We start from the raw sequence: 9168 nt of genomic DNA, 5'->3' as shown, positions 1-9168 counted from the left end.
CGAAAGTCTTATAAGATTAAAATTACACGAAGTTGAGTACATGATGACAGGATTTACATTTTTGGGTGAATTATACCTTATAAAAACTGCAAACTGAGCCTTGGATAAAACTAACTCTATATCGCCAATCATCGTTTACATCAATGATGTATATCGTCACATTTTTGTATTGCGATATCTCAATATTACGATGTGTTGTTACACCCCTACTTGTAATCTATAATATTTTATTATTTCAACAATAAAACAACTGCCTACATTTCTGCCTATTTGGCATCCATTTTTTATCTTGTTGTGATTGTTTTATTGTGTCATTTGGGATATGCCACTGCATAACATGACAGAGTAATTAAAAATGATTAGTTGCATGCACTTAAACATATGTATGCATTATTTTATATGCAGATCATATCCTGCCAGAGATCAGAGAAGACAGAGAGAGACCTGAGCACATGCAAGTATGTACAAGTGCACATACTGTAGTTTGTGTACCTCTGACATGAGAATTTTCTGCAGGCATGTAAAAAAACATCAGCACACAGCAAACCATAGGTTTGCTTGTGGAGATGAGCAATGTCCTGCTTCTTTTAAAAACTTTAGAACATTTAGATCCCACATCCCATCATGCCTAAACCAGAAAATAAAAAAAATTCTCAGTCCAGAGGTACTCTTGCGTGCAACATTAAAGGATGTTCATTTGTGGCAGACAGTCTTTCAGCTTTGTATGCACATTTGCGAAGCTATATTAGAGATGGAAAGAAAGTTTACTGCCCCTTTGACAACTGCCAAAAATATTTCAGAGTAAGGTCATCCTTTTCTGCGCACATTTCAAGAAAACATTCCCAGGTGGCCACTGGGTTAGGGTTAGAACTGAATATTCCACAAACTAAGATAGATCAAATAATTTAGTCTCAGTAAAGAGGATCTCTTCACTCTATACAATGAAGGACCACTGAGATCAGACAAAACAAGAAAAACATTCTACAAGCAGCATTTTGATTACACTGAGCCAATACAGATTTATCTGGGAACTGATACTGCTGGCAAAGAGCTCTTTTGTCAGTATGTGCCTATCAAGGAGACATTGCAAACCCTTCTCAGACAATCCAGTGTTAAAGTACAGTGCAGCCAAGCAAGATTGTAAACTTGTAAACTTGTCTTGTAAACTCTTATTTATATATGAGTGTTGGAGGGCTTTTATTTTGGAATTTAGCAGCAGACACAGGCTTTGTGCTGTATTGCCAGAGAGGGATACGCAGCCTCACTGCGCTGGAGACCGCAAGAGCTCTAGGATACACAAAGTACGGACACACACCTTTTTAACTTTTATTGAATCTTTTTAAATGTTTATTGAATTTTTAGACCAAAAAAAAAAAAAAAAAAAATCTAAAAAATAGTTAGCTTTTTGTTGAGTATCATATTTGTTATGTCTCATTGTTGTGCTCCATCTAGGGAAAAGAGTGCAACATGAAAGACTTACATAGACAGCGAAATTGCAAAACAATAATGAATTTGTCTTTAATTGGGAATCTAAGTTCAGGAGCTGACAGAGTCAAAATAACTAATGAAACGTTCTTAGTTTTATTTCCTAAATATAATCATAAAGAAAATACAATACGCTAACCTAACTGCCTTAGTGATGTGAGAAACGCAGCTTTTCGAAACTTTGAATCAATTGAACCAATTGATTCACAAAATGATTCACTGTTTTGAAGCGCTCGAAACGCCACACGTTGGTGACCCCTGCTGGTCAGAACAATGTAAATGCAGCAAAAACTCAGCTCAAACATGCAACAACAAAAAACACCTTTTTAGGCTACAAAACAATTGCAAATGTTTTATTGAAGGTGTAATCTATTCAGTAATCATCATATACCAATACATATGAAGTGTCTTTAAAATATGTGTTATTTTATTGACTTGTAGGGCTTGTTTTATGGAAAGTTTGGCTAATCAAACCAAGACACCTTTATATGCAACTCTTCCTTTTTATTATACAAATGTGTCATTAAATGTATACAATTTTATGAAATTAATTTGAGATCAGATAAAAACCATACAGAGTTCACAGAGATCAATCGCCCCCTAGCGGCGAACCATTGAAATGTCAAAACATTTCAAAACAGTATGATGTAAGAAGCCTAGTTTACTGGACTCACAATTTGATATGTGTTCACTGATTCAAAACAGGTTTCGAAGCTTCACAAAGCATGTTTTGAAAGCGCCCATCACTAAACTCCTAGCTAAAAACAAAAAGTTTACAATAAACAAAAATGGCATCTGATTCCTTACTTTCCCAATCCTCAGTATTTACAATATATTTACAAAACTATTTACAAAGCCAAGTGAACAATAATTAATGACATAATTTACATTTTGGGGTGAACTAACCCTTTAACATATACAAACTCTGCACTCCAAACCAACTCTCTGCTCAGAACACAGAATGTCTCTAGAGGAAGTGATGATGTGCTTTTTAAAGTAGTGTGCACCAATCAGGACATAGCATCAATCAGCCTGCAGGAGCCAATCAGATGACGTTCCTGGACAGACACAAACACTCCTAAAACAACAGAGATATAACAAAACACATAAACTAACCTTGGTTGTAACAATCTGATATAGTGAGAATATGGATCTCACACTCACAGAGGAAAAAAACCCCTCAATTTTACAATTGATGCTGATATTTGCAATTTGGTGCAACCTGGCTATTAAAAAAAATGTCAGGCCTGGAAATGAATAAAATCATACGCGTCATTGTAATATCTATATAGTCAATTATGTTTTGCTCTAAATTTTTTAACTAGCTAGAAAAAGCTCTATAAATATTGCTATCAAATGATTTTTTATGATTTAAATTCTCATCTGGTAATCACAAAAACCTAGACAAGTCATGATAATTCATTGGATTCATCCTCAGTCACTCACAAACAATAAAAGTCAGACATCAGTGTGTCTGTTTGTCTCTCAGGGCCCGTCATTATGCTGGAGGATTCAACGAGTGGCTTCAGCAGGAAGAACTGTGAGCAGAAAGAGTCGAGCATCAAACTTGACAACAGAGGAATGAAGCTTATTTCAGCTCTGTGAAGGACCTAGAGGAATATGACTGAATTTATACGGCACTTGACTGTTAAAATGACAGCACAGACCAAAAATGTAGTATTTACAAAATCCCACAGATGTGTCTATATATTTTGATACAGTTTGTTTGTTTTTATGCCATATGATTGTCACCATCGATATAAGATGATTTGTCGCACATGTATGTTTTCCCAACTAACTGAAACAAACACTCTGAAACAGACAATCAGACTCTGAATTCATGATCGGGCATCGACCACACTGATGATGGTAGAAGATTATAATAACAGGGATTTACTAAATTAATCAATCTGAAATTCAGAATGCTGTTTCTTTGCAAGAGCTGTGGTGGTCTGCAAGCGATTAAAATTCATATCAAATTCATCAGCCTTATTTAAATTATTTAAAAGAAATGTGCAAAACAGTATGTTTTAAATGTTGTGAGAATTAGTGACAAGTTGGAGTTTTCATATTGGCTATCCACATACCCGATCATAAACAAAAACACCTTAAATTTTTCAGCACTTTTTCAAGAAAACCCAAAGCAGCGGTTCTCAAAACTTTCGAGACAATAAATGTCCCACATGATCTGATCATCACCATCTTATGAGTGCCAATAGGTTTGACTTGGAAAATGGATTTCAAATTGACAATTCTGAATAGTGAAAAATAATTATGTTTATTTATTTCAGCAATATTTTTTTAGTAAAGTGAAGTGAATTTGGTGTTGTTCACATCTTCACATAAACACACTGACACAGGCACTGAGAGATTGAATATTGAGTTTAGTATTGAAGAATGAAACAGTTTTCTGAGTAGATGTGTGTGTCCTGTAACACTATAAAATTGAGAAAAAACTTGATCTTATATGAATGCAAGACATGCTCAAGAATTGATCTTGATGTCTGTCACGTTTCCGCCCACTGCTGTCTCCTTCCACTCCCCACCAGAGGTCTCTGTTTCTACATTAAGACTTTTTCATTGCACACATGCAGTCACTTCACTCTGGACTACATTTCCCACAATCCCTCACCTAGGAACCAATCATGCACTCACACCTGTTTCCCATCAGTGACCCTTTATAAGCTGCACTCACACACACTCATTGCTGAGTATTGTTTAGCCTTTATCCGACCTTGTCTCCGTGTTTCATTGTCCTTGCCTTGCCTTGCCTTGCCTTGCCTTGCCTTGCCTTGCCCTGCCTTGCCCTGCCTTGCCTTGCCTTGCCTTGCCTTGCCTTGCCTTTTGACCCTGGACTGTTTTCCATGTTTTATGATCGTTTGCTGCCTGTCTTGACCATTGCCTGTGTCTTGGATTACTCTTTTGTCTTGCCCTCCAGCATCTGTTTGCTGGTGTTTGACCTCTGCCTGTACGACTACGCTCATTTTAATAAAGCCTGAACTTAGATTCCCAACTCTGTCGTCCAGTTCCCTTCGTTACAATGTCTTGATGGAGTTTCACTTGTGCCTTAGAGGAGTTTCATTGATGAATTCACAAAAATTAAAATCCATAATAAAAACACTCACCTTTGCAGGAATAACCTTTGCACTTTAGTACATGATAGATGACATTTATATTTATGTACAGGTAGGTGTGTATCTTTATTTCTTTATGTATCTCTGTATCTTTGTTCTGTTGTCCTTTTTTTTTTTTTTTTTTCTCTTCTACCTATTGGCTTATTGTTATGTTATGTCACCTTTCACTCTTTCAATAAAAAAAATAAAATAAATAAAATAAATAAAAACAGTCACTTACCAAACAGGCCCAGTGAGTTTTGTACTGATCAGCCTCCGTTAACCTTGTCTGATAGCTGCTCAAACTGGCAGACATGTTTTTCGAGATGCGTCAATGTCCTCATAGACAGTTATGACACCTCAGACGAAGACACTGCAGGCCAATTTTCAATTTAAATGTAATTTCGCATAGGATAATAAAGCCTTTTTTCCGCCTTTATAACAGTTAAAGCACCACTAACGGCCTGATATCCATAAAAGTTTCCATGCTTCTTTAGAATCATGTGACGCACACGCACACCCGATTTTGTGAAGCTGTACGCAAATCAGGCAGCAAGGGCCACTTTCAGCCATTTCATGGGATTTGCCATAAAAATACAATATTTTTACACCTTTTTAACAATTATAGCCCCGCCTATGGTTCTATCTCCATAAAAGTATGCAGGCCCCTCGTATGAAGACACTGCATGCCAATTTTCAAGTCGATCGGACTAACGGTGAAGTAGTTAAAGCTGTTTTTGTTTTTTTTCCTGTTATAGCACCACCAAGTGGCCAGTCGGCGTGTCCTTTTTCACGCGAAAAACACAAAATGAGTTCTTACATAGTTGCTGAGTTTGGTGAAAATATCTCATTCCGTTCATGAGTTATAGCCATTTTAGTAAACGTTTTGGCGGCCCTTAGGGACCGTGAATCGAAATTTCGGTTACACTTTATTTTAGTGCCGTAGTTGCATTGTAATTACTCAAATAAGTACTGAGTAATATTAATTAACTACATGTACTTACTATAGAGTTACAGTTAGGGTTAGGGTTTGGTTTAGGGTTAGTTACTGCATAATTTACTGTTAATACTATAGTAAGTACATGTAGTAACATGTAACTACGGCACTGTAAAATAAAGTGTTACCAAAGTTTCTACTTTTTTTTTGATAACTATTGACAATCAGACTCCTTTAGTTCTGATTGGGTCAAAAACCTAGGACTAGTTCGCAAAAGTATAGGTTTTTCAAAAAAATCCAAAATACCCGAAAATTTTACTAACGAATCTGAGGCATGCATCTTGTCAGCCTTGAGCCAAGGATTCCAACGATATAAGACACTTGACTCAATCAACCCTCAAAGACAATGGTTTATCCAATATATATATCCATGTAGAATGAATGTGTATCTGTTTATTTAGGTGAAAGCAGAGATACAGAAGAAGACTGGAAAGAAAGTCTGCTTACACTGCCATGAACTTCAGAGCGATTGCTACTGAAATACAGTACATAGCCAAGGTAAGTAGGTGGTTTTTTTTTATTATTTTACTTTAACTTTTAATGATGTAATATGTGATGGCCTCTTATTTTCTCTGTCAGGTGCAGTTGGGAGAGAATGAATGTGTTCATGCTAAAATGTCTTAATCTTTGTTTTGGAGAGGGAGTGGAGCTGGTTGGAATTCTGCTTTTATCCTAGAAGCAAACAGGATGAAATCAAACCCTTCTGAAAACTTCTGAACACATGATCCTGTTCTCCAGAGAGAGACTCGTACTGTACATGACAAACATTTTTCAATAAAATCCTGAAGCAGAACTTTCTTTGGTGTTACCATTTTACAGTACAAAATGTCAATTATCTGTTTGATAATTTCCCTATGAAACTGAAAAATGCAAAGAATAATAATAATAATAATAATAATAATAATAATAAAGGACGATCTATACACTACTTTTGAGTTCCAGCTCAAATGATTGTATCAAAATGTTCACTGAACAGAGTTTCTCATGAGTGAAGATGGCAGGATTCAGGTCACACACCTCTAGCTGAGCACCTGTCATTGAGATGAATGGGAATGTTATGGATATCTCTCTGCATGTATAATAGACCTTTGACATGAAGTGACAGGGAAGCAGAGCAAGAGTCTGAAAATCAGAAATGTCCTTAATTTTAATATTTTCACATCATGATATAAGAGTAGATTTACTAGGCGCTATTAATAAAACTGGTCAGTATTTGAGAGTTATTGAGTATACAGGTATGTTTGACATGCATGACTTGATACTAATCTGAAACTGCCACAGTAGAAATTGAAAAGATGAAAGATTGTATTTCATGCTCACTTTAAATGTACACATAGATAGATACACTATAATGCCAAAAGTTTTGGGACGCCTGCCTTTACGTGCACATGAACTTTAATGACATCCCATTCTTAATCCGTAGGGTTTAATATGGAGTTGGCCCACCTTTTGCAGCTATAACAGCCTCAACTCTTCTGGAAAGGCTTTCCACAAGGTTTAGGAGTGTGTTTATGGGAATTTTTGACCATTCTTCTAGAAGCGCATTTGTGAGGTCAGGCAGTGATGTTGGCGAGAAGGCCTGGCTCGCAGTCTCCGCTCTAATTCATCCCGAAGGTGTTCTATCGGGTTGAGGTCAGGACTCTGTGCAGGCCAGTCAAGTTCCTCCACACCAAACTTGCTCTTCCATGTCTTTATGGACCTTGCTTTGTGCACTGGTGCGCAGTCATTTTGAAACAGGAAGGGGCAATCCCCAAACTGTTCCCACAAAGTTGGGAGCATGAAATTGTCCAAAATGTCTTGGTATGCTGAAGCATTACTCTTAATTACTCTTACTCCTTTCACTGGAACTAAGGGGCCAAGCCCAACCCCTGAAAAACAACCCCACACCATAATCCCCCCTCTACCAAACTTTACACTTGGCACAATGCAGTCAGGCAAGTACCGTTCTCCTGCCAACCACCAAACCCAGACTCGTCCATCAGATTGGCAGACAGAGAAGTGTGATTCGTCACTCCAGAGAACACGTCTCCACTGCTCTAGAGTCCAGTGGCGGTGTGCTTTACACCACTGCATCCGACGCTTTGCATTGCACTTGGTGATGTAAGGCTTGGATGCAGCTGCTCGGCCATGGAAACCCATTCCATGAAACTCTCTACGCACTGTTCTTGAGCTAATCTGAAGGCCATACGAAGTTTGGAGGTCTGTAGCTATTGACTCTGCAGAAAGTTGGCGACGCATGCGCTGACCCCGCTCTGTGATTTTATGTGGCCTACCACTTCATGGCTGAGTTGCTGTTCCCAATTGCTTCCACTTTGTTATGATACCACTAACAGTTGACCGTGGAATATTTAGTAGTGAGGAAAATTTCACGAATGGACTTATTGCACAGGTGGCAACCTATCACGGTACCATGTTTGAATTCCTGAGAGTGACCCATTCTTTCACAAATGTTTATAGAAGCAGTCTGCATGCCTAGGTGCTTGATTTTATACACCTATGGCCATGGAAGTGATTGGAACACCTGAATTCAATGATTTGGATGGGTGTCCCAATACTTTTGGCAATATAGTGTAGATACATACAACTTTATTGTCATTGCAAAGTACAAGTACTCATCAACGAAATGCAGTTTAGCATCTACCAGAAGTGCAAATAGTAGCATTGTGCAAATAGACAAAAGTGCAATTATAAAATATGTATCTAAAATAATAATTAAATTGTTGAATAATAAATATATACCACAAAAAGAGAAAGTAAAAAAAAAAAATATATATATATATATATATATATATATATATATATATATATATATATATATAGCTCCACTTAGTAGTAAAAACCTAGCGGTGTAATGTAGAGTTCAATAGGGTGATGGTTGACGGGAAGAAGCTGGCCCTAAGCCTGCTAGTTCTAGTGCGGATGCTCATGTATCTCTTCCCAGACGTGAGCAATTTAAACAGTTTATGTTTGGGATGAGAGGATTCTCTTATGATTTTATGAGCTCTGCGCAGGCACCTTTCTTTGGTAAAGATGTTCAATTGCTGGTAATTGAGTACCAATGATTCGTTGGGCAGTATACACCACCTTTTGCAGGGCTTTCCTTTCACTCACCATGCAGCTGCCATACCACACTCTGAGGGAATTAGTCAGAATACTCTCAATAACACAACAATAAAAGTTTGTGAGAATCTGTGGGGATAGATGGGCTTTCTTGAGGCTCCTTGAGGCTCACATTTAACATTATTTAAACTCCCAGCTTTCCATGCAATCTTTACAATGAATCATAATGCATGAAAGTGACAATCACTTTGAAACAATGTGTACTGTGAAACATGCTACACCAATAAACCTGAAACACTTTGGAATTTGTGATGATAAAATTCCAGTGAAAAGTAAAAAGACATGCTCAATGAGCACAAAAGGAGATGAATCATGAATGCATTTAACCTCCGATTTTTCTGGTGTAATGTCTTGTTTTGGGTGATGTTCTTGTTTTCATGTTCATGTTCATGTTTATGATTTCATGTCCTTTATTTTGTAGTTTGGTTCATGTTGCTTGTTTGTGTCATGCTT

At 37.3% G+C, this 9168-nt stretch overlaps 1 long non-coding RNA gene across 1 annotated transcript; it reads left to right on the top strand.

Moving 5' to 3' along the window:
• The first annotated feature begins 1289 nt into the window (after positions 1-1289).
• LOC127512144 (uncharacterized) lies at positions 1290-6392 on the top strand. Its single transcript, XR_007930135.1, has 2 exons — positions 1290-6093; positions 6175-6392. It is a non-coding gene; the product is annotated as an uncharacterized LOC127512144 (long non-coding RNA).
• Positions 6393-9168: the final 2776 nt, after the last annotated feature.

The sequence above is a fragment of the Ctenopharyngodon idella genome, chromosome 5, assembly GCF_019924925.1.
Source record: "Ctenopharyngodon idella isolate HZGC_01 chromosome 5, HZGC01, whole genome shotgun sequence".
Classification (NCBI taxonomy): domain Eukaryota; kingdom Metazoa; phylum Chordata; class Actinopteri; order Cypriniformes; family Xenocyprididae; genus Ctenopharyngodon; species Ctenopharyngodon idella.
This window is presented reverse-complemented; position numbering and strand designations above follow the sequence as displayed.